Genomic DNA, 8,469 nt, shown 5'->3' with positions numbered 1-8,469 from the left:
TACACTTCCAATGTGTTTAGCCTTTAATCTAAATCGATATTGATTGACTAATGCACCAACTTGTGCTGTAGGTATAGGCTACATGTCTATCCTTAATTACAGCATGCAACAGCCTTCATTTAATCTTCTTATCTCAATGGTCGCATGCACACATAAGTCTTCTACTTTTGGGCGTTAATTATGCCCTGGTCAATGTGTAAATCTCTAAATGTACAGTCTTTCACAGACGTAGGGAGTAGGTTGAGCACTTGAGCGTGAGCGTGTGTGTTGCGTCGTGTGCTGTGTGCCGCATGGGTGCGTGAATGTTGTGTGCGTCCATGTGTATGTGTGAGTGTTGCATGTTGCATGCATGCATGCATGGGGCTTACTCCCTCCCATTGACATGTTCATATTTCAAGCTTCCTCTGTTCCCTCCATATGGTGATACTCCCTCTGTTCCCAAATAGTACGAAGTAAAAGCCTCCCTTTGTTCCCAAATACGGAGTATTTGTCTTTCTACAGATTTCAACAAGTGACTAGGTACGGAGCAAAATGAGTGAAGTGAGCGTAGAGGCACAGGGATACTGTAGAAAGGAAGTCCTCGCGATCCATTTATTCCCCATCTCGGTCAGAGAGAACTATTCAACTAGTCTCTTCTTCTTCCTCCTCTCTTCATCTTCCTCCTCTCTTCCCCATCGTCGGCCGCACACCATTTACCCCCGCTCATTGCTCGCCCGCCCGCGCCATCTTCCTTGGTAGCTCGCACGTACCATATCCCCCCGCTCACTGCTCGGCCACACGAGGAGAAGCTTCTTCGCTCGCCCGCCCGAATCCACTTCCCCGCTGGCTCGCAGGCACCGAAAACCTCAATGGCAGAACCAACTGACACGCAGAGCCACGATTGGAATTCCCTCCCCAATGTTCTCTTGGAGAAGATCTATAGTCGTATGGACCTACTCAGCACCGTCCGTCTGGCCGCATGCTCGGTGTCTTTGTACCATCTACTCGTCTGCAACCGGCCGGCTCTTTTCAAGACACCTTGCTTGCTGATGCCCGATCCTCGCAGGTGGCCCAGACACCGACTTGACGATCCTACGGAGATTGCCGTGGTGCCCCTCGACATGCTACCACTACCCGCCCACCTGTCCTTCATGCGCGACCACTACTGGGTGGGCATGAAGGCCAACTGGATTGTCCTCATCCACCACACCGGTAGTCCGTGGCGTCTCGTGGATATCTACACCCAGCGAGAGATCACCCTTCCATCGTTGGATACCGCCGCCATCGAGCCTCGCGGCCCGCCGGACACTCCTGCCTACTATGCATGAGACGCGTCAAGCTTTTGGCTCGACCTCTGTTTGCAGAAAGTTGTAATCTGCGAAGTGCCCACACCATCGGAAGACTACATGGGTTACAAGCTCATTGCCTTGTTCAACAAGGGATTAGTCTATCTGGAATCCGGTCGCCATACATGGTTATGGCTCATCATCAATCCTGTTGAGGAAACATTTCTGTTTGATGCTATAGTGCACGATGGCATCGTTTACGCGGTCGACGCATAGATTGGCTACCTATATTGGTGGAATCTATCGTTGTGTAATTGTTCTATCTCAACTCATCTTTACCTTATGAATACGACTGCCTGTTCATTTGTTACAAATTTAGAATGCATAGCATGTCTATAACCACATCATTGCTATATGTTCCTCTCATTTCCTAGATTTTTATGACCACACATGTTATTGTTAGAGTTGATATGAGAACAATTGGCATCTAATGATTGTTAGAATACATATTATGAGCATAACATCATGATTGCTATATGTTACTCTCGTTTACAAGATTTTTATAACAACACATGTTATTGCTTAGAGTTGATATGAGAACAGTAGTAGTAAGTGCTATGGTAGAATATGAGTAGGCGCTGTCATAGCTGTTTCCTCTCATTGTTACATGATGTTTGAACCATGACATATTGCTAGAATATGAAAGCCATTGGCTTATTTTTTTAACTTGGGGTATGATTATGACCAAGACATTGAAATTCTCTGTCTATGATATGTGTCACTGTTATAATAATCTTAATTCCACACATACTCTGAACATGATTGTTTATTTTTGTCCTTTTGGTCTCCAATTTGAATTGTTGCAGCAGACGCAAATGCGCTGGCCTTCATGATTCCAGTACCAGGAATCATACCAGCCGATGGGTGGTGGTTTATCGCTCGTTCAGCTGACGGCGGTCATTTGATGCTCATTCGCACGTACCAAATTGACCAAACCATTACATCAAACCACATGCAGTACAATGCGTGGGGCGTTCGTGACATTGATGGCTATGGCTGCTTCGTGTTCGAGAAAAATCTCAGCTCTGTTGGGCCAGGCGTATTCAACTAGGGGCGGGTTTACAGCCTCGACAACCACTCCTTGTTCCTCGGGCTCAATTATCTGATCATCCAACCAATCATCGATCATATCACCGGCGATGATTACTGTGCTATGCAACTTCCATTCACGAGGGGGGGCTGTGTTTACACATCATACCATGGGTTTCATGAATCACCATATCCAGAGATTCGTCGACACAACTTGTTGCCAGATAATCTTCAGTCTGTGAAAGGCATCAAGCTTCCATGTGATGGATGGCTTTTGCAAACCCGACATGCGGCGATGTGGTTCATGCCAACAGCAAATATGCACAACTTGATTCGTGCTGATATCTAGAATGAGCCATGTATTCTGTTGCTGTAGCACGGCCCTCTTTTGTTGGATATTATGTAATGTTGTTAGTTTGAAGCACTCCTCTGGTTTGAAGGATAGATACCTTCCTGGGATCAAGTGCATCCTAACTCACCTGCGTAGGATGTACTGATAATGATGATGGAGATGCTGTGCAGAAGCCATATATATATCAGTTAGGCTTCAAGTGCGTACTTGTTAGTTAAACCTATGTATAAATTGTGACACTAAATATGACTAGTAAGTAGTACAGTAGCAGTACTAGTATACGTCGGTCAAATTATTCATCATGTCCACACATTGAATTGACGTGACAACACGCTGCGCGTGAGGTGACACAAGAATCCCGGCGGCGTGTTCGGGTATTCTGGACTTCAGATTTGGAGTACCACTTATCTGTTGAAATCTTTCATCATTCACTTAAAACAGTCGATTGATCATACATTGAGTACCATATAACTAGAATTACCGATGCAAGTCGAAGAAGGATTGGCCCGTGCTGCCGGCTGGCGTCAAGTTCGATCCCACGGATCAGGAGCTGATCGAGCACCTTGAGGCCAAAGTGAGTGCTGACAGCGCGAGATTTCAGTCTCTCATCGATTTGTTCATACCAACCATCGACAGCGAGCACGGCATACGTTACACCCAACCTGAGAAACTTTCAGGTAAGACACCGATCGACCGTCTACTTGCACAAACATATTCCTTTGTTTATAGCTCTATTTTTCTTTTTAGAGGCAGACCTGGTGAAGCAATTACAATTTGACAGTTAATAAAAAGTGAAACAAGTGACTGCAACATGCCAAAGATGTTATGAAAATGCCAACTAGGTACACTAAAACCTGTATTCCACAATACTGCAGGTATCACACTGAGTGGCCTAAGGAAGCATTTCTTCCAGCGCAATTCCAGGGCATTCAAAAGGGGCGCGTGGACGCGTCGCAAGATACAGTCGGAGTGCGGCATGCACGCGATGTGGCACAAGACCGGCAATACCTTGTCGGTGATGGTCAACGGCCGGCAGACGGGCAACAAAAAAGGTTCTGGTGCTGCACAGCAACAAGAACTTCGACCAGCAGAGGACCAACTGGGTGATGCACCAGTACCACCTCAGGGACCTGGAGCAAGAGAAGGAGCGGGAGCTGGTCCTCTGCAAGATTTTCTACCAGACGAACACTAGGGCCAGGAGTAAAAAGATTATAAGTTAGTTTGGTATTGGTAGTTGTACTACCTTGTCGTCCGCAAGTTGGTATTGTTGTTAACGATCTTTTGGTATGAACTTGCATTTGCTTCCAACCATCATGCCGAGGGTCGACGTGGATATAAAGCTGAATCATTTGTTTCGAAACAAATTTTCAGGCACCTGATTTTTATTTGATGGGTAGCATAAGCACCCGCCGTTCGAATTCCCAGTTCTCCAATTTTTTCGAAACAAGTGCATGCACTTATTATCACGATAAAAAACAATATCCGTGCTGCATCCCAGTTATCACTCTCTACTTGCAGAATTCTCTTGTTTATTGAGCACGTGTATTGTTTTTTCAGGTCGAGCAAGTTTCAACTGGACTGTAGATTGCCCAGGGTTGTTTTGTTTTTAACAGGCCCAGCCCATGACGACAATGGGGCAAAGATCCAGCAAGTATCTACTGGCCTCTGGCCCGCCAGCGTTAGTTATATTTTGTCTTACAACATCCGCATGCTGTTTTTTTACTGAATCAAACACACAACCTAGTTCTATTTTCCTCTTGAAACGCATGTCCCACATCCGTTTTCTAATCTCTATCTATAGTTTTACTAGTTCATATACACGTATCATTATATTGAAAACACATAAAATTCCCTTTTCATATTTACTTCCTTATTTTTGTTGTTTTTTCCCACCCAGCGCTGATTTTTTACCACTGGTTTTTCCTTAAACCAACTAAATTGTCCCACGTCTTATTTGCTTACAAAAACAAAATGATTTTTTGGCAAATCAATAAGTTCTTAAAAAATGTTTATCATTTCGGGATTACGACAGTTCGGACTCCACCGAAATATGCAAAATAAGGTTGAACTTTTTGACCGTGGTCCTGGGCAGAAAATGGGCTGTAATAAATTACTTAAGAATTGCAAATGGGCTGCAAATTATAAAAAATAGCAAATGGGCTTTATGTTGTCTGCCATAGATTTGGAGGCTGACTTGTGCGCCTACTAAGTTCATGCGTACACAAGGTTTCTCAAAAAAGAAACTTAGTCAACAATCGACTCTACCAGCGTCAGACCGTTAGATGTCAATCTAACGGTAATCGTGCTTCTTCAGTCTATGATCTTCCTGCCCCAGCCGCCCAAACCAGCACCATCGGACCCGCCTGCTCCCGCCTCCCGTGGCCGGCAGTGCTGCCGGGAAGGCCTCATGGCCCCATCATACTCGCATCCCTGGCCTGTCTATCCCTCTACTCACCCACACCTCCTGTTATTTTCCGGCGACGGCAGCCGAACCAGTCAACCCTCGTACTCTCCACCGCATGGGCAGCCACTGCTGTGTCTTCCCCGGCTCCGTGTCGTTCCCTTCGTAGGCCTCGCCATCGTCCACCGCCCTGGTGCTCTCGACACGGCATGGTCAACGATGTCCATCCAATGGTCGTAGTGCTTCTTCAACCTCTAGTCTTCTTGCCCCAGCCGCCCAAAGCAGCGCCGGTCGTGCCGCATGCTCCTGCCTCCCGTGGCCGGCTGTGCTGCCGCGGAGGCCTCACCATCCCCATACTACTCCCACCGCTGGCCAGGCCATCCCTCCACTCACCCACTCCCCCTGTTATTCTGCAGCGACGGCAGCCTCACACCGCAGCCGAACCAGTGAACCCTCGTGTCGTGGTTCTAACTCTGACAGTGATGTAGGGGGGTAAGTATGGAGAGGCGAGGTCTTAGCTATGGAGAGGTTGTAAGGACGCAAGGTTTACGAGTTCAGGCCCTTCTTGGAGGAAGTAACAACCCTACGTCTCGGTGCCCGGAGGCGGTCGACTGGATTATGTGTGTATGAGTTACAGAGGTGCGAACCCTTGTCTCGGAGGAGGGGGTGGCTTATATAGAGTGCGCCAGGAACCCGGCCAGCCCACGTTACGAAGGGTTCAATGTACATTAAGGCAGGGCGTTTCTGGTAACGCTAGTAATAAAGTGCTATGATGACCATAAAATCTACTTAATGACCGACCGTCAGCGTGCGGGGCGCCTTTAGGTCTCCTGGCCGTCGAGTGGTTGGGTCTTGGTCGAGTGATTGCTTCTTGGTCGAGTGTCTTCAAGTCTGTCGAGTGGGACACCTTCAAGTTGATTGAAAGGTGATTTCTTCTAGAGATGTCTTTGGGTAGGGCAGTTAGGACAGGTCCATGACCCTACCCTAGGTTCATAGCTTCATCATTAGCCCCCGAATGGATCGAGGTTTGATAGGGAAAGGAGTTGAGCACCTCTCCGACTCGTTTTTCATGCCGTGAGCATATCTTGCTTCGGATCAACGGACCTGAGTGATGACGGCAACTTCCTTTTCAGTCGCCTTGATCCATTCTTAGTTCTTCGTCGAGTGAGTTTCTTTACCTATAAGGTTCTGAGTGACGGTGCGGAGGAGATCTTTTAGTCTGACAAGTTTGTTTGCTGCCCGCGGATTTAGTGGGATCCGAATTTTGGGAAGCGCGCGGGACGGGGGAGGCCACAGTAATCGGATGGAATAGAGCGGAATCGCCTCGATCCCCGTGCCACCTTTTTCGCCACGTATCGCTCGTGCGGTCGTTACGGGGTTTGACGGAGCCGTCTGGGCCTACCAGTCAGCCACTCGGAAGCGGCCTCATATAAGGCGTTGGACCAGAGTCCTCCGAACAGTGCGCCACATTACCTCCTCTCCTCCTCACGCCTCTCTGCTGCGCTCGCTCTCGCCCCAGCGCCACCGCACCGCACGCGTCTCATCGGCGACAATGGTGAAGGAGAAGACAACAGCTCTGGAGCGGGCGAAGAAGGCAACGGCGAAATCGAAGGGGAAGGCGACGAGCTGGGGCGGATCTTCCTCGCGGACTGGTCTACCGAAGGGTTGGATCCAGGGCGACTGGATCCACTCGAAGATCTCCCAAGAAGACCTCGATGACCTGGCCGAAGGAGGGCTGATCCCCTACGACTCGACGCGGCTTCCGGGGAAGGAATCCGAGCCGCAACCCCGGGAGGGTGAGCGCGTTCTTCTTGCCACCCACGTCGACCGTGGGTTTTCCTTGCCTCCTCATCCTTTCTTCCGAGGGTTTCTGAACTTCTTTGGGGCTCAACTCCACCATTTTACCCCCAACTCAATCGTTTATCTTGCCGCGTTCATTTCCTTGTGCGAGAACTTCTTGGGTTGTCGACCTCACTGGGGTCTTTTCAAGCATATTTTCACTTGTCGCTCCCAGACAGTGAAAAAGGCTAATCCGAGTGACGAGAGGACCCAAGTGATCCAGATGTGTGGGGGTCTTGGCATCCAGACGAGGGGAAAAAGCTCCTTTCCTGCCATGATTCTTCCTGATTCAGTTCGCGGATGGCAGTCGACCTGGTTCTACTGCAAAGACCAGTCGACGCCAGGGCAATCGACCGGCCTCCCTCCCTTTACCATGGATCGAGTGGAAAAACCCTCCCCTTTGAAGGTGCTCCCGGAGGAGAAGGCGCACATGAAGGTGTTGGTCAACTGAGTGGTCCAGCTCATTCGTGACGGGGTCACTGGTATGGATCTCTTGGAGGTCTTCCTTCAGCAGCGCATCCAGCCTCTCCAAGCCCGAGACCACCCGATGTGGATGTATTCGGGTCTAGAAGACTCCACTCGGATCTACCCGGAGGAGGTCGATGACGACACGCTGGAGAAGTGGCTGTCGAGCATTACCGGGAACAAGGACAATCCCAGAGGAGCCAGGAGAGTTATCTCATTCGACCAGTCGCGTGCACCAGAGCAGGTCTGATTCTGAGTTTTTGCTTGTAATCCGAATTCACTCGCGCAGCTGTCTGTATTGCGTCGACTGACTTTGTTCTCCCTGCTTTCTTTCAGGCCATTACTGAAATGTATTCGATGCCCAACGGGGAGCAAGAGCAAGCTCTGGAAGGCGAGGCGAGTGGTGGCGAAAGTGGCAAGTGGAATTCTGATGGTGAAGGGGATGGTGAAAGTGACGACTCAAGTGATGGGGAAGAAGTCGAGTCGCCTCCTCGCATAGAGAGACAATCCAAGCTTGACCAAGAACGGCCGAGTGCCTGCGACAAGGCAACTGCTCAGGCTGGCCAGTCTTCGAAGCGTCCTTGGGTCTCTTCAACAACCCCAACTGAGAAGGCGCCAAAGCACCCCAAAGTTGCAGAGCCGAAGACTCGGAAGGCGCTGCCAAAGATCAAGATCGATATCCCTGTCGCCTCCGCATGAGTGTCTCCCCTTGTATTCACTCGACGCTCCGCGCTGTTTGTTTTTCTTGTTCTAACTGGACGAACTTTGGAATTGTTAGCGCTGCCACTTCCGGGACCTCAGCTTACAGGGATGATGATGAGGTGATGGAGGATGCGGTCACTTCTAATCCAGGTATGATTTCCGCCATACTATCTTTCTTTGGTCGATTCAACTACATAGTGCACCCACTGGGTGGCGTGATTTTGGCAATTTGAACTTTGCACAGCTCCCAACATTATTGACCTCCCTGATGATGATGAAGAGCCCGAGAGGTCTTTGACGAGGAAGAGTAGGCGAGCTCCTGCAAGTGAGGCGCTACAGTCGACGCCGAGGGCGGA

Source organism: Triticum urartu, chromosome 4A (assembly GCF_056163025.1).
Source record: "Triticum urartu cultivar PI428250 chromosome 4A, HENAU_Tu73, whole genome shotgun sequence".
Classification (NCBI taxonomy): Eukaryota; Viridiplantae; Streptophyta; class Magnoliopsida; order Poales; family Poaceae; genus Triticum; species Triticum urartu.
This window is presented reverse-complemented; position numbering follows the sequence as displayed.